This window comes from Anabrus simplex, chromosome 2, assembly GCF_040414725.1.
Source record: "Anabrus simplex isolate iqAnaSimp1 chromosome 2, ASM4041472v1, whole genome shotgun sequence".
Lineage (NCBI taxonomy): Eukaryota > Metazoa > Arthropoda > Insecta > Orthoptera > Tettigoniidae > Anabrus > Anabrus simplex.
The window spans coordinates 586,248,407-586,271,301 of NC_090266.1; positions in this window are offsets into that span (position 1 = coordinate 586,248,407).

Sequence of the window (22,895 nt, forward strand, 5' to 3'; positions counted from 1 at the left end):
GCGCCAAAAGCACATAGGCCTAACACCGCGAAGGAATTTGGCCTTCCCTTCAACATGCTCACCTGCATTATCAACGGTGTTGATCCAACCATCTCGGAAGATGATAACACCAGCCACCTTCGCTCCGCCGATATCCCCGTTGACTATGCTTACCGGTTACTGGACGGCTACACCTCATCAGCATCACCGAAGACCCTTCTATACCTACCTACGTTAGACGCCTGGAAGCGCCTCATCGCCACCGGAGTGACCATTCGTCACCGTTTCTACCAAGTGGAGCCTACTCCCAAACAAATACTCGCTCAGCTATCCGCCGACCCAACTATCCTGCCCGTAGTAAACGCGTCTCCACTTCAGACCTCGCAATAGCTGACACCGCCCTCCTCTTCCTCTCACCACACAACTACCACTACCTTGACCTTTACGACGTCAGCCTTTACCTCCTCCCATAATCCCATCCCTACAATAACGACATGCCATCCATCGCCCATTATGCTATCATATCCTCCTCTTTCCACCCCTCTGCAGCAGCGCAGCCATCGCCTTCACAATCTATCCACGACAACGCCGCAGCCGCCGATCTACCGTCAACACATCACACCATGTATAGCTGCGTGCTCCGCGGAGTAGATCCTGGTATCTCAGTTCGCACAATTCTTCACCAACTTCACGCAGGAGGCATCCCTATCCGTCGAGGGTTTAGGATTCAGAATGCATTTGGCCCGACATAAATGGTGCGTGTCCAACTCCCGACCGTTGAAGATGTTCAACGGCTTATTAAAAACGGCGCATACATTTACAACCACCGCTACAGAGTGGAGCCTTCAATCTCCCCACCCCAACCAGTTCGACATTCCTCCAACAACAATCCTCGTCGCCCCCGGCCAGCACCATCGTTTCAACCTAGTCCACCCCTTCCCATACCTAGTTTCCTTCCCTTCGCACCTTCGACGCTAGGCCTTCTCCGATACCTCATCTCTTCTTTCTGCAATCTTACTACAACCATGCATATCCTCACCCTCCATCTCCAACCTGGAACCCTCGTATAAACTCCACATCTCATGTACATCTTATATAACTTTGTATCTCTTTTCAATAAAGCTGAATAAAATAAATAAATAAATAAATAAATAAATAAATAAATAAATAAATAAATAAATAAATAAATAAATAAATAAATAAATAAATAAATAAATAAATAAATAAATAAATACACTTAGGCATAGGCAAATTCCTCTCCCATTTCCTTTTCTTCACATCCTATACCCACCTCCTTCTTCCATCATATCTCCCCAACCTGCCCGCATCACTTGGCAGAGAAAGGGCGTAACCCTCTAGGAGGCCCGCCCTACCCCTTCATGGTTGGGAATGAAAACAATTATAGATAGATAGATAGATAGATAGATAGATAGATAGATAGATAGATAGATAGATAGATAGATAGATAGATAGAAGGATGTTCGTTATACCAATCTTCTTCTTCAATCACACCACCTAATTCTTTTCCCTTCTCCCGGCCCGAGAGAGGGCGTTACGCTTTGAGGGGCCCGCCCCGTCCTTTGGGCGGGGAATGAAAAAACGTGAAATTTGTTGGTCGGTAGATGCAGAGTGGTTCTCTGGCCTTCAGTGGCCACGGCTGGTCTGTGGTCCAACAGCTCTGGACTCTGACCGGCCAACCGAGCAGAGGAGGGGTGGCTACGGCTTTACCGTGGCTCTACGCTTCTGCATTTGGGAGACGGGACCGGGCTGGACCTCACGGCTGGCCCCAACCATCGACTGTCCTGAGAATGGTTTTCAGTGGTTTTCCATTCTCCTGCACTAAGGGGAATGCCGGGACAGCTCCTAGTAAGGCCACGGCAGCCACCCCATCACCTTCTCCAAAAATCTCCTTCACCGAACAAATCTCCCGACCTGAGAGACAGCGTCACCGTCTAAGGGGCCCGCCTCCCCCTTCAGGGGAGGAATGAAAACATATTAGTAGTAGTAGTAGTGAAGGATGTTAAACAGCTTGTACTATACGTACAAATGATTGCACACAGGTTGTATGAGAATAAAACAAATAGAACAATGATTTTAACATGCCATGCTTGTCCTCTTACCTTACCAGAGATTCCTGCATCACTGCCCCATGTGACGTCACCTTTACAAAGTCCCTTTTGTACACTTTCCAATGCACTTGAGTTTTTCTGTGTGTGCAAAGCCTTGTGACAATATGCCAAATAATAAACTTATTGTAGAGCTTTTTAACCGCTCAAATCATTTGTAATAACCCTGTACATTTACTCTGTTGGATCTTTCTCGTGAGAGAGAAAAAAAAAGAATTGCCATGACTTCTGGATCAACCCTCGTACATACACCTAACCTGATTCCTATCAAATGATCTGACAAGGGATGATGTTCGAGTCATCGCCAAAGTGCAGGAGAACACTGGTTAATGAGGCCTGTGGGACGGCATATGTGTAATAATGATGATGATGGTTATTATTATTATTATTATTATTATTATTATTATTATTATTATTATTATTATTATTATTATTAAAATATAGAGGTCATCGGTCCCACAAAAGTAATTCTACGATATTACTCGAAGGAAATATACAGGAAGAAGCTAGAGATCCCGAAGGAAACTTACCCCGTCAATGTTTCGTCCAATACAAACTTCGCATAAAATCACCGAGGTTTGAATCTGGGATACAGAGGTGAAGGGCCGACGTTCAGCTGTGGGATGCATGAAGTGGTCGAGAATTTATGGTAATATCTTGTTAGTTATGCATGTTATAGTCGTTTGTTCAAAAACAAGTCAAGGAAACAGTAGGATAAATTGAGACAACTATCCTATGTATGGTATGAGTTATGAGGTTACACAGCGCTTTTTCGTACTCATTCCAGAGAAAAATTGGTGGCAGTAACCAGCCTCAAGTCCAGAGATGACATTCCCTATGTCCCGATTTGTGATTAATACACAGAAACTGATACGTAAAAGAACAACTTGCATCAGATGGATTTAAAACTCACAACTAGAACACAATACCGCTGAGTGATATCGCCAATGGCTTCTCACCAACGTAGCCGTGGTTCGAATCATTGCCAATACACGTGGGGTTTTTGAAATGAAATGTCACGTCCTTGAGGTTCGGATTCGACGTAAAACTGGAGGTACTGTGGCTAGATCACGATATGAATAGTTACGGAATACTACCAGCTTACATCCTCTCTTCCTTCCTTCCTTCCTTCCTTTCTTCCTTCCTTCCTTTGATTGTCACTATAAGCTCTTCCCTATAATAATTTCGTGTGGCTATTTCTAGCCGAGTGCAGCCCTTGTAAGGCAGACCCTCCGATGAGGGTGGGCGGCATCTGCCAGTTGTCGGTAACTGCGTGTTATTGTGGTGGAGGGTAGTGTTATGTGTGGTGTGTGAGTTGCAGGGATGTTGGGGACAGCACAAACACCCAGCCCCCGGACCATTGGAATTAACCAATTAAGGTTAAAATCCCCGACCCGGCCGGGAATCGAACCCGGGACCCTCTGAACCGAAGGCCAGTACGCTGACCATTCAGCCAACGAGTCGGACAGCTCTTCCCTAAAATAGAATAATCACTCTTCTCCGTCTGATTGTAAAACAATTATAAATGATACGTAATTAGATACACTTATGCTATTTATAAAGGCACACATAATTATCTGATTCGGTCAATAAAATCCGAATGATATTCAAAACTCCTCTTACACTATTCTTCGTTCTGGGCTGTTAAGATTTGACTGTCCTTACTGTTTTGCTCCGAATAGTCCACAAATTCTTGATAAACACTCGATATTAATGACACAGTCCACTATTGATGGACCAAATGTGTAAGATGGAATTGTAGAACCGTTTTTGAGTTTATTCCATTACATTTTAGCGGTTTAAACATTTTTACGTACGTACACTTGATCAAGACTTGGAAGGCTGTGTTCCTTAGGCCATAGGCTATACATGAACTTATTTATACTACTATTCCTATTCGTTCTGAAAGACGTGGGTTATGTTACCTCTCAGGCTGTCTAGAAATTTAAAAACGAGACTTGACTTCTGATAAGGCACCTGGCATTGAGGGTCACTCAGTCTATACCAGAAATGAGTAAAGGATGAATTTCTAGGGACAAAGGACTAACCACTCCATTCCAACTAGTATCGAGGTTACTGGTAGTGGAAGCCTTTCATGGCTAATGCGGAGAGAGATTTGGTTTCCTATTTATTTTTACTCTACCTATGTGTTATACATTGACTATATGCTGTGTTATTCCTAGCATGTATATACTGTTGCTAAATTTTTTATTTCTTAAAGACACGTAAACTCGCAGTATTGTGCAGTTCCTGACACAAAAACTGAGTAGATACTTGTACAGAAGAATCAACGTCAACTCCGCATACTTTGTCCCGTGCTATGGTCTCCCGCAATAAAATAGTTCTGGTCTTACTCTTAAATGCACGGTACAGTAAATTTACACCCTTTGCCAATACACTTGCGTAATTCCTTTATGTAAGGAAGTTTGACAAGTAGCGCTTAGCAGTATCTTGTAGCGAATGTTATCATTTAAAATCATTCTAAAAGATAGAAGTGCACTCTTTTATTGGCAGGGTATGGGTATAATAGGGCAATATTTACTACAGAGATGGGAAGTAACTGAGTGAACTAACTCCATGTACTAAGAAGCCTAGAAATCTCTTACACTCCTTCATTTCGGTTATGCTAGTACTCGATATTGCAGCCGACCATACTTGGTGTCAAGATGTGTACAAAAAATGCGGCAGGTGGAAAATTTATTTTGCATACATTCTCGTCTTGATATGTCTTGCATTTTCTATACCTGCTTATTAGATAATTGAATCCGTCGGAGCTGGAAAGCATTAAGTCAAAATTGCGCATTTTTAAATTATTCAATATTCTGAGGTATTGAACCAAGGGCCTTAGAACGGCGTAGAAAGGGATTAAGTCAGCCTTCTGTTTATGGCTGAAACCACTGCTATGTGTAGTGCGATCGGAGGAGGAAAGCATTAGGTCATTGACTTGTTTCTTTTCTACTCCGTACTTCATGTTGGCCGCCCTGCAGGATTCCCGCATTATATTATTTTGCGGCATTTTCTGGTTGCTCACTACAGGAAGTGTGTGTCACTTGTGCGTTTTGTCTCCTAAAAGAAAACAAGACAGTCTTCATAAGAAAAACGTCATGAAAGATGCTATCCGAAAAGGTTTACCTTACATACACTACAGTGGGAAGAATATCAATGAGAAGAAAACAGGCGAAGATTGCAGTTCAGAAGGAGGCCTGGGTTCTATTTCTGGTTAGGTAACATCGAATTTGTGGCTAAGGAATCTGGTTTAGACAGGTTTTCTGTAGATACTTTTTCGGTTGTGATAAAAATTCAGCTGTTAATTCTATTCCATTTTCACCAATACCGTTGTCTACAGCGAGCTGGCCAGGAATAAAGTAGCTGGTCCTGCATGGGACTGTAACGTAGAACGGCTTGTTTCTTTAAGATAACGATCACGCAAGTAATATCATTCAGATTATTTTTTTATGTTTGTAGGTGCTGCAAGCGTTGTTTTGAAAGGATTGGTGACATTGATAAAGTAAATATTCTGGTCAAGTTCCATGATCAGCCAAACAAAGATTCCCAAGACTTGTATTTATTAGACTTTAACTGAAGCAAGTCCCGGTCTAGAAAGCCAAGAATAACGTCCGAGAGGATCCGTCGTGCTGACCACACGACACCTCGTAATCTGCACGCCTTCGGGCTGAGCAGCGGTCGCTCAGTAGGCCATGGCCCTTCGAGACTGTTGCGCCATGGGGTTTGGTTTGGTTTGGTTGGTTTTAATGAAGTAAGTGATGTCAAACAACGTGGAACCAGAAACGAAAACGCCGAAGAGGAGCTGAGGAAGCGTTCTTCAAGTTTTCAATATGTTGGCATGATCGGTTCAAGAAGGACATCGTGTCAAAACGTTTTCAGAAATTAACGTGCTATAGGTATGAAACGGTGAGAAAATGAAATGAAATGGCGTATGGCTTTTAGTGCCGGGAGTGTCCGAGGACAAGTTCGACTCGCCAGGTGCAGGTCTTTTGATTTGACTCCCGTAGGCTACCTGCGCGTCGTGATGAGGAAGAAATGATGATGAAGACGACACATACACCCAGTCCCCGTGCCGGAGAAATTAACCAATGATGGTTAAAATTCCTGACCCTGCCGGCAATCGAACCCGGGACCCCTGTGACCAAAGGCCAGCACGCTAACCATCTAGCCATGGAGCCAGACTATGAAATGGTTACCGGTATTTTACGTAACTCGCGCTCTGCTTCGTGGAGAAGTGCCGAAAGATAAGCGTGGAAATAATCTTAGAGTTAACAACACTTCTGAACAAGTTAACACCGGGCGAGTTGGCCGTGCGGTTAGGGGCGCGCGGCTGTGAGCTTGCATGCGGGATATAGTGGGTTCGAATCCCACTGTCGGCAGCCCTGAAGATGGTTTTCCGTGGTTTCCCATTTTCACACCAGGCAAATGCTGGGGATGTACCTTAATTAAGGCCACGGTCGCTTCCTTTCAACTCCTACGCCTTTCCTATCCCATCGTCGCCATAAGATCTATCTGTGTCGGTACGACGTAAAGCCACCAGCAAAGAAAAATCAAGTTAATAAAGCTATACATGAACATATAATATCATTTCCTGTGAAATCTTCCCACTATGCTGGGAAGGAAGTTCAATATTTAGATGCTTGCCCCTGTGTGAATCCATGTATGAACTTTTCTGTGGTGCATACCCTGACACAACTGTTAAATATGTTTATTATAGGTTCCGTGAAAACTTTGATTCTACATTTTGAAGACCCCAGATAGATGTTTGTTCCCTGTGCGAAGAACTCAATTTAAAATTAAAGAGTCCTCACGTCTCCGAAAATTCGAAGCTTGCTGCAAAGGCTGAACTGGAAATCCATCACAGCAGAAGTCGTAAATTTTATAGGTATTTACAAGAAGTGCCAACATAGTGAGGACACAGGCGCCATAGCTTTTGATTTTATGCAAAAATCTGCCTTTGCCTTGGATTCCAGTACAAAAATATTTTACCTGCGTCAGTTGTTGTTTAATGTATTTAACGTAGCCTACATGGTCTGAAAACTGGACACACTGTATCATGAGGGCACTTTATCATGAGGGCAACGGGAAAAAGCGGGGTAATGAGGTGTGCTCCTTTTTGAACCACTACGTAACGCATTATATTCCTCAAAGTGTGAAATATCTTTACTTATTTTCGGATGGGTGTCCTGGCCAAAATAAAAGCCACACCGTAGTCAGAATGTGTATGGGTTTGACAGGCACAGGCAGATTTCAATCAATCACTCACATGTTTTCTGAACGTGGACATTCACAATTACCTTGCGACAGAAATGTTGGACCGAGCGAGTTGGCCATGCGGTTAGGGACTCGCAGCTGCGAGCTTGTATTCGGGAGATAGCGGGTTCGAGTCCCACTGCCGGCAGCCCTGAAAATGGTTTTCCGTGGTTTCCAATTTTACACCAGGCAAATGCTTGGGCTGTACCTTAATTAAGGCCACGGCTGCTCCCTTCCCACTCCTAGCCCTTTCTTATCCCATCGTTGCCATAAGACCTATCTGTGTCAGTACGACGTAAAGCCAATTGTAAAAAAATGGTGTATTCAAGAAGAAACGAAGAACTGTTCATAGACTGTATACACCTAAAGACTATGTAGAGATAATAGGGAATAGTAGAAAAAATGTTGAAGTTCACATCGTGGAATATGATGAGGTGGTAAATTTCGATGCATGGTGGCCAACGCTGTTCAATAAGACTGTCATATCATAGGAAAATGCCTTTGCTGGTGAGAAGTAGTGTTTACAGTGCACTATGTATTCTGGCAAGGGCTATATCAAATTTGTTACTTTCATTGACCTGTGCCAGTCTCATCCTTGGCTTTGACAATATGAAAGTGACTGAGGTATGAGTGATGCTACTACGTGTAATACCATTCCTTATGCAGCCAGTACCTGTTATGAATGGTGTGAAAATATTGCTCATAGGGTCGGTTGGTGCATGCATTTCAGTGGGATTGGCAGACTGATATGTAATAGCAACGGCTGGCTCGGTGAGGAAAGCAACGGGAAACTACCTCACTCCTCATTTCCCTAGTACGCCTCTTCAGTGACGCCTAGGATATTTATGACAGCTGTTGGCGGAGCTGCAGAGGATCAAACCAGCCTTCGGGCTGAATACCCAACATACATACATACATACATACATACATACATACATACATACATACATACATACATACATACATACATACATACATACATACATACATACATACATACATACATACATACATCAAAGGAAAGTATGAAACTACCTAAGAACCAGAAACAACCATTTGCGCCCATGAAAGTCAAGCAAATCAAATACGACAGCAACCAGACTGGAGTGAATCAAGCATCAGTCTACCTAGACTCCCCAGCCACGCATACCTTTTATCTGGGAAAAGCCAAATTTGTAATCAGCCCTGTAGTGCCTGATGAGAGCGCATGCAAGGACATTGGAAAAATAATACAGTATGTTGAACACAAGGGACTCGATTTCTACCAGGATATTTTACACTTGCCAACTACGGCAAATGAAGGGGAACCTTTGTGGTGTTTCATATCATGTGTGGTATTGTAAATTATATGTGTAATGGACTTACGTATGCTTCTTTTATTAAAATACATTTTAATAAAAATATCATGTGAAATATTCATTATAGATGAATATTAAACTGACCACGGAGCTGAAAAGCAATGAGTCAAATTCTTTTCATTGATTCTAAAAATGGTTTGTTACTTTAAAATTGACCTTCCACTAACACAAATATAGCGAGAGTATCTGGTTTACAACGTGTCATATCAACATTGCGTGTTCCTTACGTTCTACCTGAGTAATTACATTTTTCTCTCTCCTGAAAATTAGTGAAAACTGAGTGCTTTTCAGCTCCGACCGATTCAATTGTATAACCTAGTATTTTTTTATTAAAAACTTAAGGAACAGCAAACTGCTTTGTCATCTATGAACTTGTCAAAATTGACTATTTCTGATGTTCATACGTGTTATTGAACCTTTTTACTTTATTCCTGAGTCGAATATTGGCCCTTCATAGATTTGTTTTATACTAATACGTTGTCCGCTGGCCCCTGGTGAAACAATAACTAGGTCCTATCACTTTATAAATTCCGTCACTCAGAAGATTGAGATACGTACGGAGAGTACAGAACCGTAAATAATAAATATGGACATTTTTAACTATTTATTAGTAAGAGTTCGATTTATGGGAGGACTTCATTCTGTCAATCCAAGATAATATTTACTTAGAGATGGGAAGTATCTGAGTGAAAGTAACGGAGTTACATGTAACGACTGCATTCTTAGTGATTTTACTTGTAATAGTTACTTTTACAAAATGAAATTCTTACTTGCAATTTACTTGTTGACATAATTATCGTACGGAAGTAGACGAAAACAAAACCTATGATGATGAAGATAACTTCTTCATTTTTACTACAGCATAACCAGGAGCTTCACCAGTACTGGATGAGGTACTTTCTTAACTCTCCAGTACTTTCAAAGACACCATACTCATGCCAAACATGTTCTTAAAGTTAAACACATGTATCACTTCAAGTGCCCCTATAGGGTGCCCTTTCATAAAATGCAAAGATGCAAAGTGCAATGAGTATTTTAAGAACCAATTATTTCACTTGTAAAGTAAATGGGAAATTATTTGAAACGCTAAACGCCATTAACTAAAATTTAAAAGACGGAAAAAGGTAATTTACAAAGTTCCAAGGTATCACGTTTAGCCTCACCTAGTGATGATAGGATCTTAGTGAAGTAATACCTCTTCCTTGCAAACTTTTGTATTATTCAAGCCCCATGTGAAAAAAAGTCAATGATGTCTTAATACTGGCGTTCTGTGGAGAAACAGTAATTGAAACCTGATCATGTGTTGAAAAAGTTGCTTGTAATTGAGTAAAATATTTCTCAGGTAACAGTAATTCAGCCCAATTTCTCTTTTCTTGTACTTTTCCCATCACTGATTAACTATGCAAATCTTGAAACATACCTGTATCATGAAACTTTAATATGCACAACTACGAGATGAGTGTACAGATTTCTTTAAGGTACCATATATTGCTATATTTTACTATCCTACAACCCTCAATATAAAATTCAATGCGTTGTGCTTTCTATTTACGGAGTTCCACTTTGTACACTTACAGCTGAACGATGTTGGACCCTGTCAGAATTAAGAAAGAAATATATGATCAAATAGTATTACCTCGAAAATGAATATGGACTAAACTGCTGTTGTTCTTAACCCCAGAATACAATCAGTGTGCTATTCTAAAAAAAGGGACCGTGGTTCGAATATCATCCAATGCATGCGAGATTTTTGAAATGGATAATGTCATCTCTGTGGTTCCGATTTCACGAAAAATTGTGGTTCATAATATGAATAGTTATGTAAATGTTCAAACCTCCTTCCTTTTTTTTCAATTAGGTCGGTACATAACAGTAACGTAAGAATAATCTGAACATTTTGTGATATTTACACTTTGGTGTTCGTTTTTCTCATAAATAACTTATACCACGGGGATAGCTATTTGCTTTACGTCGCACCGACACATATAGGTCTTATGGCGACGATGGGATAGGAAGGGCTAGGAGTGGGAAGGAGGTGGCCGTGGCCTTAATTAAGGTACAGCCCCAGCATTTGCCTGGTGTGAAAATGGGAAACCACGGAAAACCATCTTCAGGGCTGCCGACAGTGGGGGTTCGAACCCACTATCTCTCGAATACTGGATACTGGCCGCACTTAAGCGACTCCAGCTATCGAGCTCGGTCCACGTGGATAGAATACTGTAGAATATTGTAGCAAAACACTTACTTGGGACTATTTTATCAGTGTATCTGTAAGAAGAAATCTTGCACAACAACACACGAGTGAAAGTTTTTTTTTGTTAAAAACCCACAGTTTGAAGATTCTCTTACTCAAAAGAGCGAAATTTCAGTTTGTATTTATTCCGGTATTTGCACTCCAGTTTGTAAAATCCCTCGGAGGACGTAAACCACAAAACCAAGACCCACAAATTCACAAAAATTAAATCCATATGACACATACTCCGATTAAGAATACCAACCACTAGTAATTTCACGAGACAGCAGATCAGTAATGATTGATGAACTGACCACGAATCCATGTAAATGCACGAAATGATAATGTTAAATTAGTTCGCTTGATTCATAGACATGTTCTGCATACTTACGCATGTTTGAGAAATGCTAAGCCATGAGCCATTGCTGCTGGTCTCGTTGTTGACTTCAGATGTAATCTACGCAAAACGCTCTGGACTGAAGCTTCTTTATGAGTAAAGTATGTCTCCCTCCTCCCACTCCGCAAAGAACGTCACATGTCCTGTTTGATCGCCCAGCCCTTATTTTGACGTATACTGTACTGCCATAAAGTGAATCTGATTTGTAGTTATTTCTAGTGTTAAACTATTTCCCGAAGTCAACAACGACAGAGCTTGTGTCATATCGATTTATTTTGTGTGCATTTGTAGGTCTTAGTTTTGTTATGCGCGTTCTTCAATGGATTTTTAAAAACTGGAGTGAAAATTATGGAACAAATGCCAACTGAAATTTAGCTCTCCGTCTTGTATGTAAGTGAATCCTCAGACTGTGGATATTAACAAAATAAACTTTCCCTTGTGTTTTGTTATGGAAGATTTCTTCTTACTGATACACTGATAAAATGGTCCCAAGTAAGTGTTTTGCTATAATATTCTACAATATTTTATCCCCGTCGTACAAGTTATTTCTGAGAACAACGAGTACCAAAATGAAAATATCACAAAATGTTTAGATTATTCTTACGTTAACGTTATGTAACGTGATAATTGAAAACAGAAGAAAGGAGGTTTGAAAATTTGCATAACTATTCATATTATGACCTATAATTTTGCGTGAAATCAGAACCATAGAGATGAGATTATTCATTTCGAAAATCCCATATGCATTGGACGAGATTCGAACCACGGTCACTGATGTCCGGCTCCATGGCTAAATGGGTAGCGTGCTGGCTTTTGGTCACAGGGGTCCCGGGTTCGATTCCCGGCAGGGTCGGGAACTTTAACCATAATTGGTCAGTTCCACTGGCAAGGGGGCTGGGTGTATGTGTAGTCTTCATCATCATTTCATCCTCTTCACGACGCGCAGGTCGCCTACGGGAGTCAAATAAAAAGACCTGCATCTGGCCAGCCGAACTTGTCCTCAGTCGCTCCCGGCACTAAAAGCCATACGCCATTTCATTAGCGCACTGATTGGATTCTGCGATTAAGTTAACAACAGTAGTTGAGTCCAAATTCATTGTTGAGGTATTACTATTTGATCATATATTTCTTTCTTAACTCTGACAGGGTCGAGTATCGTTTAGCTATAAGTGTACAAGTGGAACTCCTTAAGTAGAAAGCACAACACATGCGATTTTATATTGAGGGTTGTAGGATAGTAAAATATTCCAATACATGTTACTTTAAGGAAACCTGTACACTCACCTCATAGTTGCGCATATAAAAGTTTCAGGATATAGGTATGTGTCAAGATTACATAGTTAATCAATAGCGAGAAATGTACAAGAAAAAAGAAATTGGGCTGAATTACTGTTACCTGAGAAATATTTTACTCAATTAGGCTACAAGTTAACTTTTTCAACACATAATGAGGGTAAAATTACAGTTTCTTCACATAACGCCAGTATTAAGGAAATCACTGACATTTCTTCACATGGAGGCTTGAATAATACAACATTTTGCAAGGAAAAGAGATTACTTTCCTTTTTTTTCATCGTAGAGACATTAATTGCCTATCATCACTAGGTGAAGCTAAACGTGATACCTTGGAACTTTGTAAATGGTCTTTCCCCATTTCTTTTATTTTAGTTTATGACTTCTAGCGTTTCAAATAATTTGTCATTTATCTTATAAGCAAAATAATTGGTTCTTAAATTACTCATCGCTAAACCTCATCTTCTTTGGGGTAAAGTACACCTTTGCATTTACTGAAAAGACATCCTAAAGGGGCACTTTAAGGAATACATGTCTTTAACTTTAGGAACATCGTTGCCACAGAAAGTACCTTATCCAGCACGGGTGAGGCTACCGGTTCTGATGTAGTAAAATTGAAGAAGTTATCTTCATCATCATTTGTTTCTTTCAATGGTTAATGCTCTTGGCTCCGGGACGGTATTTGTGCTGTCTCCAACATCCCTGCATCTCATACACTACAGTACATACAAGATTATTCTCCACCACAATAACATGCAGTTTCCACATATACGGAAGGCGCAGCCCAACCTCGTCGGAAGGTCTGGCTAACGAAGGCTGCGCCAGGCTAACAGTAGCCAAATGAAAATGTTATTACATAGATCGTTTTAACTATAAAAATACAGATTAACAGTTTTATTACTTAATGAGTGTACATGTCGATTCCTTTGTCGCAAGACAGTCTCATACATAACACTCGTTACTCATTGATTTGCTCCGAACAGTACAAAGAAGTAACGACCAAGGAGGCTAAGTTTTGATTCTATCTATCCCTCCTTATGTGAGTGACTTTAAAAAAAGGGTACATTTGGCTCGTTTTCTAGGAATTCCTACAGGCACTGAATATTTCAGGCTCATTGCTAAGAATCTAATCCGTCATTTAACAAGTACTTTTTCTTGGTTGTGTAATATTACGTGAAATTTGCATGTTGTTTTGAGAGTTCATGGAAAGAAAATTAGTTAAATACCCTTTCTTTTGACAGTTTAATGCCAACACAATTGCACAAGAGGTTTACTCGATCCTCTTTAAGATGCTTTCTTCTTCTTCTTCTTCTTCTTCTTCTTCTTCTTCTTCTTCTTCTTCTTCTTCTTTATCTGTTTACCCTCCAGGATCGGTTTTTCCCTCGGACTCAGCGAGGATCCTACTTAAGATGCTTTCCAGGTCGGAATCTTCCCTCCTCACTAGCAAATATAATATCATTGATAATCTAAATGAGTATTTGAGCTTGCTATTAGTTGTCCTTGTTCTTTCGTATTATAGAGGCTAAGAACTGTGTCATCATCAAATCTGTGCTCGAGTTTTGAGATAATTCTTTGATATTCTGTTTCATTACGATGTGGACGCTATTTAATTAAATTATAACCCTTTTACTATCCCACCCTTTGCCTGGAATTGTGTCAGAAAAACGCGGTAGAAACTACTCTCTAGAAAACTACATCAGAGTCAGGCTTGCAGTCTAGGTCTTCTGGGAATTGTGTTGCATGGGGCATGACAGCCGAGTGACATATTCACTAGCTCCTCACAAAGGTGGTCGTGGATCAAATCCTGGTCAATGCATGTGGGATGTTTGAAATGAAAGGTCATGTCCCTGTGGTTTAGATTTCACGTAAAACTTGAGATCCCGTGGCTATGATCACGATATCAACAGTCACGTAAAACTACAAGCTTACTCGCTTTGCTTGAACTGTAGCGCCAGTCAAACGTGTACAATACCGGTGCTATATCACACCTGTGCGACTGAATATCTGTATTCCTGAGGTCAGCAAGAGACCATATTTTCAGTGTAAGAAGGCCAATTCTGGACGTAAAATGTAAACTGTCGTAAGTGGCATTTCACTAACTTTATAGGAGAGCAGAAAGAGGTTGCTGAGGCGCATATAGTTGAAAAAGAATCAACATAATTAAGGCCACGGCCGCTTCTTCTCCACTCCTATTCCTTTCCTATCCCATCGTCGCCATAAATACAATACTGTTACCATATATGTTTCTTGGTTCATGTAGTTTATAAATTTATTAACTTACTCAAAGTTAGTTTTGGAAGACTGAAGAACATAATGGTTATAAATTAACTGAGTCGAACTCAGAAATATCACACTTTACCGATAAAATTATAGATTACATACCACTGACCGGCAAAAAGGGGATAATTTCGATTTTTAAAATGTTACAGTATATTGATTCATCTGAAACCTTGTTTTTCTTGATTGCAGAGTACGTTGGACTGACTGTGCCCTGTGCACATTATTCTTGTCGTCAAATTTCGTAAGTTCCTTATAATATTGAACGTGAATATTGTTTATTAGTAGCCATTTTTTTACAATACCCTTAATACATATTGACAACTTCATAAAGAAACATATTGAAGATTAAAATGAATTTACCTTAAAATATCGAACACATCGCCCACGAAAAAGGGCCTTGCCACTTTTAGAAAAAAACAAAACAAATGTGCATGAGTAAAGACGAACATTCACTTATTCATATAGTTATCAATTACCTGTAACTCATATTGGTTTTGGAAGTACACAAAATTTATTGAGAGGACGTTGATTCCTTGATTCCTTTTACTGTGGGAACTCGGACGAGACCACGATCCCCGTGATACACTGCATTAACAATTCGCCGGCCTGAGTGGCTCGGGCGGTTAATGCACTGGCGTTCATAGTTCAAATTGGCGCGTTCGATTCTGGCTCAGTCCGGCGGTATTTGAAGGTGCTTAAATACGTAACTCAAATACGTCGGCCCCTTGTCGGTAGATTCACTAGCACATAAAATAATTCCTGCGGGACAAAATGTCGGTAACTCGGCGTCTCCAGAAACCGTAATAGTAGTTAGTGGGGCGTAAAAACAATAACTTTATTATTATTAACAACTCCTCTTCTCCAATGCAATGGTGATAAGTTGTCACCTTTGAAGAATACAAGGTATCTAGGGCATAGATTAGGATGCTCATCAGACGTTGAGGAGTATTAAGGTTTTCCTTATACCATTTCTGCCAAAAGTGTTGTCTCATCTTTTTTAAGTATTGAACCCTTTAAGGTCCTTCGCAGGATACCTACCTTCCTTACCTATTAGCAAATCGGCATGAGATCATTCTCTTGGGTCGTTCACGGGTTCTTCGTCACTTGCTTAGGTAAGAGGCGGGTTTCAGTAATTTAATCTACTAAATAAGAGGAATCGAGTCAAAGAAATGGTTGTTTATTGACCATTGCTGATAAAGTCGAAGAAACACATGACATTTTAACATCACTTAAACAACGAACTTAGTCTTGTCCGTAATAAAAAATAATAACAATAATAACGCTAATGAGAGATACTGGCCTTGGAGACCTTATCTTAACTGCCTGAGGGGCATCCTTACTAGAAACCACTGTCTTAAGAGTGAAATAAAGAAAGTTTGAAGGTCCCTATGATCGGCTTCCATGTGAGACTGTATGTACCATCATAATGATTCGTGATGATCCAACTTCCGTAGCACGAGCTCTGGACTCTTGGTATAATTAAGGCAGTCCAATCGGTACGTGCCACGCAGTGGTTGTACGGCATGGGCCCTTAATTGAATCGATGTGACCTGCGACTATGTCATGGACTGGCATGTCACTTTGTAATTTACGTTAAAGTCATTGTGGATGATGACCGAAAGGAAAATGATGCTATAATGGCAAATGGCCCTAATCTAAGTCGCTGAGGTTGATGACTCCATGACCATCCAAATTTCTAAGCTGAAGGCTGGGCACAATTAATTTACAGTAGTTGATGACCAAGGTTTCCACATTAATGCACCACAGCACATCTGATGCTCAACAAATCAAAATCAAGAATGATAACAACAACAACAACAACAACATACGCTCACAGCACTTGTGGCAGTAAAGTCCTTTGCCATCGGACATGTCACGTTAATCGTTAGGTTAATAAGTTGAGATTTCCCAGCAAATAAAACTAAGATTTCCAGAATACATTTTTAAGTTAGTCACTTGGTTTTAAGCTAATGCTCAAAATACGATTTCACTGAATTTAATAATTTAATAAACTGAAGTAATCTCATAATCGTAATTAAAAACAAATTTTATCTGCCCGGACGAATGGTTTCTCTAAAATCCCTAACTTTTTAATTAAGGTATTTTGTTTATTGCTCGTATTTTCTTCACCGCTGCTGAAAATTGAATGCATTTTATAGTCACCAGTACTATTTATTTATTTCATGACGTCAACTCAGCAAGCTTACGTTATAACACTAACAATTATTAAGAAACTAGCTTGGATAATTCTAACATTAAATCCTACAATATGCACAAATTAACAGACAACGCAAAATAACCATCCATGTCACATCGCTTCGTGACATTCAAAATAAGACTTTGTACAACCCTCGAATAATGTCAGACAACATTACTACCAATTCTCAAACAGACCTTTCCTTCGCTTCAAAAAAATGATTTCAAATCTCTATTAAAACGAGTCTCTTCTAAAGAACAAAATCTAATTCCAAACATTTTACTACAAACGACAAATCTCGGTTACAGTTAGTTGATTCTAGTAGCGAGCTAAATCGACTACCTAACAGCTGGTTGGAGTAACGGGAACGCGAGTCTACCCACGTTATCTTGAGACGAAACACATGTTATTCGTATTTTAACGTGCGTCAAATGAAAGGGAAAAACTTGCCTCGCTGGCAATTTATGTGATATATAATTCTTGACCCACATAGATTATGCGAAGAGATTTACTTTAAGACGTTACTCAAATATTCTCATCCACCACGGTCCTACGGTTTCACGCGGAATCCTAATTATGGACCGACCCTATTCCCATCTCAATAAATTACACAAATAACTCCTCGGGTTTCCTACGCTGAACATCTCGGCATCAACACTACAGGATTTCAACAACCTGATTCACAATCCTTCGTTCCTCCCAGTTTCAAAAGACTTAAAACAATCGCTTAACACAAATTCTCGACACGACAGTAATATAGAATATCTCTCTTTGGTGACTAACAAAGCTGTTACACAAACACTTCGTGACAACTAACCATCTCTCTCCGCATATCTGATCTAATATTTCCAAAACCGAAACTCAACTTGACTTACAAAATTTTTACTGTTATTTTCCTCCCAACAACTCTACACAGATTCCAACAGACTTTGGAATAGCAATCCCTGTGACAAAATGGTATCGATCTCGCCTCTTAACTTCCCTTGATACAATTAACATCGCTTAACATAACGGTGTGTCTTCACGCCAGCTTTAACTGAATAACCACGCATTACGCTTACATGAATTTCATCTTTACATCGAACAGAATTTTATGACAAATTAATATCTTAACTTTAACAAACCACAAATACAGAAATAAACGTACGGAAATGATCCTTTACTTTAGACATTATATTCGTTTCTCAACCATCGAAAATCTACTACTCTACAACACTTCACACGCTATTCTCGCGACTTTTCCGAATATCCAAGAAACATAAAACAAATGACCTTTTTCTCATATTTCTTTGACATTTTCACGAAATATAAGGGGGACCAAAATGTGTCACAGATATACACACAAGGAAAATAGTGACGTCATGAAATAAATGAAAGCATTTTAGAAAGGTGGTAATTCATATACTTGTATTCGTGCGTCGTCTCCCATTTTTACAGGTTCACCAGTCTCTCAATCTTTTATATAGCCAACTCGACAGATAGTGGCTTTACAAAACATATTTTTCCTTTTATTTTTATTCACCTGAAAATAATGACATTAAAGAAAAATACCCTTCACACGTTCTCTTCCTTGCACGGACCGAACACGTCTGTCGAACGCCGACCCACATACGGAATGCCTTAGAATAATACAATTATATTTACAACTTCAATTGCAGGAATTGCAGGATCACAGCATTAGAATGAGCGTCTGTAACCTGTCCCTGAAAAATGACGTGATGATTCCTCACTTGGAATACTGTCGATTACTTTTATCGGAAGAATAATTTGACTGATTGGTTTTATGTTATGCAACTTTCCGCAAATGTCGACTTCAACCCTATAACACAACAGTTTAAATCGTAGTTCGTAGAATGTTTACGATTCCGTTCTTTTAAAACCCATCTCCACTTGGAAACGATATTACAGCCACCTTCGGCCAAAACCTATCTTCCCTTGGTATATGAAGTTACTCTGAAATACGTGGACTCGCCTCGAATTCAATGGACACAATGCGAGATTGCAAATGGTGCTTCGCTATTTTATACCATTTACTCCCACTCTCATGCCATTTTCATTTACCGCCAACATTTTACAGACACTTTTCATACCCCATAAAATGTATTGAAGGCAAGTCTCAATGCAACACATAGTTGTTTAGTTCAGTAGCAATGCTGTTGGTAAGCATTTAAGGATTTCTCTTAACCAATTGAATTGTTAAATTACCTCATAAGACAGGCACTATATTTGGTCGATGTAACAGAGTTTGAACGAACAGGCGCGTCTTTTGACAAATTTCCTTTTGGAGCTATTTAGCGGTTTAAAATCTGTATCATTAATTGCAAAATTGTTTCATTTACAATTTTCTAACATTTACTACGGCAGTTTCGTCGCCAATTCTTCCTAAAATGATTTTTTTACTGGAACAAATAGTTCAACATATCCATGCTCTTTTAACACGTGCAGGTGACGTAATTTCTTTAGCGCGAGAATGAGAACAAACACTTGTTCCACCACGTGCCGTCTCTGGCCAGAGATAAAAATGTAGCTATAGCTCATGACTTGTAATTTATATGGGACCTCATGTAATGACTTTAGGAATCTGGTTCCTTATGACACAAAGGTCATGGGTTCAGTATTGACATTTGGTAAGTCTATCGACGAGATAGTGAGTGAGGTCATCGTCGGGTAAAGCAATGAATCGTTCAGCAATTAGAAAATGAGATGGAATAAAGTAAGAAGAATCTGAGGCATCATAACTGATTCTTGATAATGAGCGAGAAATCAAACAGGCTTATACTGTATTTGGAGAAGACGGGGTTGTTAGCTCTTCGGATGTGAGTATAGTGCTGCCCATTGTTCTTCGAAGATGATAATTGAGTGATTTAATCACCGATTCCCAAGCAACGCTAAAGTTGTGTACGGATAGTGAAATGAAGTAGATTCAGTGATGTAGCTTCAGTAATTTTCTTCCTTTCTTCTCGATTGATCAAGAACGTTTGAAGTCCTTTCAGTGGTTTGTAAGTGCCGACAAAACTGGTGTCGTTGTCAATGTATGTACTCAGTGGACATCCTCTTCGGAGGGTCGCCGACCTCAAGGGCGACCTCAAACACGCTGGCTGAACCGGGTGAAAGATAGAATGCGGCTCACGAAACTCAGCTCTCGGGGCGCTATGAATCGATTGAAATGGAGTAAACATTGCAAGAAAGCAGACCCCACATAATGGGAGAATGCAGAGAAGATGATGAACTGTAATGATAACCCATCAATAGTTTCTGCTCCTGTATAGCAAAAGCTTAAGCGCATGATGTGCTATTGAGATGCATTTTATCGGCTGTATAGACGAACGAGTTCTCAAAATGTGCTTGAATAGTGTCGGGTTCTACGCGACAAAATTAAAATACTAATATGAAATAAGAAATTTTCTCACAACCAACGATTAGCCAATAATGTAAATTCAGGGAGCACATGGACAGAGCTTCGTTCCATGTGAATGGGGAAACGTGAACCTTGAACTCTGGCGTTAAAATTGATCATGAACCACAGATTTTGACTCATACTATAAAAACTTCTGATGCAAACACCACCAAGTAGACCAATGTTCAAATTCCATACTGTTACTGAAACTGAGGTGAAACGTAAACTGCTTTTGCTCAAATGAAATGTCACAGGAGTCGATGACCTCTCCATCTTTAAGAGAATTCTAGATATTATTTGCCCAGTAATTGCTAACAAAATTCTCCCTCACTTCTGGAATATATCCGAGGATATGGAAAGATACCATCATAAATCAAGTACCAAAAAACCCAAGCTGTTCACTTATCAGCCGGTCTGTATACTTTCATCTCTCTTCAAACCCTTCGAACGGATAATCCATTGGCAACTAACGATCTGAACAAATATTCCTTGTTTGACCCTTTACAGCCAGGCTTCGAAAAGTCACACAGCAGGACCACTGCCCTATTGAAGGTTAAAGATGACTTTAAATACGTAACGAGTGAACAGAAGGCCATATTACTTGTTCTTCTTGATTTTAGCAGTACACATGATACGGTCAGTATAGACATATTGCTGGCCAAATTAAAATCCATCCATCTGAACTAGTCAGCTTTAAACTCTTTATCTCTTACCTCACTAACCGCAGATAACGAGTAGTAATAAAGAATAAGACTTCTCAATGGGCAATGAAACAAACAGGAGTACCACAAATCTATGTACTTGGACCGTTAACTTTTATTTTGTATATACGACATACCATCTCAATTGAAATATTCCAATTGTCATTTATATACTGATTACCTTCAAATATATTGTAACATGTTGGCGGTTAGGTATATAAACACACAACTGTTAGCGTTTATTCTAACTAACCATTGCTTACACAACTACGCAGCTACACAGGCACACAATTACATTAGTTCGCGCTACCCCTCTCTCTACTCCTACTGCTCAGTCACACTAATTGTTCACTCTATCGATTATTAACTAGTACAATCACACTACCCACTCTTCCACAACTGACATTCATTGTCTAAATCAGTTCCAGAGCTTTTCTCGCTGTCACTAGCACAGCTACTCATTTCAGAGGCCGCGCATGACAGTATCACAATTCCGTATGACGTACGCTGTACGTTCACTCGCAGCAGATTTCGTTCAATGTTCGTTGCTGATACCAAGTCGAACTCTCTCACGGTCCACCAGGAACATAACGTTCACTGACAGTAGCTGGACACGAGAGACTCTAAAATTCAACGACATGGAGACAGAAGGAATAATCAGTTCCACGGACAGCACACTCACAGACTGTCTCCTCAACATGCTGCATGCTGAACCTTATCTCGAACTGTGGCTGCCCACAGTGGTATTTCTCAGTAGCATTCACTCCCAGACTGAACAGACTGCCCTCTCTCTCAAGACTCGTCTGGCCCGCCTTAAATAGGGAGGCTAGTGGTTTCAGATCAGTCCGGAAGCAGGATACGACCAGAAACCTCTCGGCTCCCAATCGTCACGAGGTTTTCGGTAATCATCAGAGGCTCCCAGGGAGGCGCCAGAGAGAGGGCGGCACGTCCCACTACAAGCCCATCTTTCCTGAAATGGACGCATAGGCAACGGGCAATAGCCCAACTGTGACGTCACTCGCTTGTAGGCGTTGCCAGACCAGCTCGCTCCTCTCAGCTTGGAATCAACATGGCGGACACCGTCATAATATACTATCACGCAAAAGTGGAAGATATTCGCTTAACAATTAACGAAATGAATTCTGATTTATAAAATATATCCTCATATGCCTGCGAAAACTCTGTTTTAATGAATCCCTATAGAAGACAACAGCCATTATGGTTCGACAATCAGAATTAATAAGAATAACAATGACTTTGGATATCCATTTACTTACTCTACCTGGTACCAAAATTCCATATGAAAGTTCGGTAAATAATCTACAGAATGTACATTGGAATGAACATATCAATCTTATCTGTAACAGAGAACTCACTCCAGCTGAAATTCCATCAAAACATATTACCATTAAATATGAAAATCAGGCTTATAAAACATTCGTTCTACCAATATTCTATAACTGTGCTGTTGCAATAACTGATGCAACAAATGAAAACATTAGGAAGATACAAGTGACCACGAATTCCTGCATCAGATTTATATTTTCCTTACGTTATATGTTACACCTTGAGTTTGAAGAACTCAGAAATCTTCATGCAGCTGTCTTGGTGTTCAATTCCTTAAATGAGAGATCACTTCAGTACCTGCCCTCAAATTTTGCTTACCCTTCGTCAT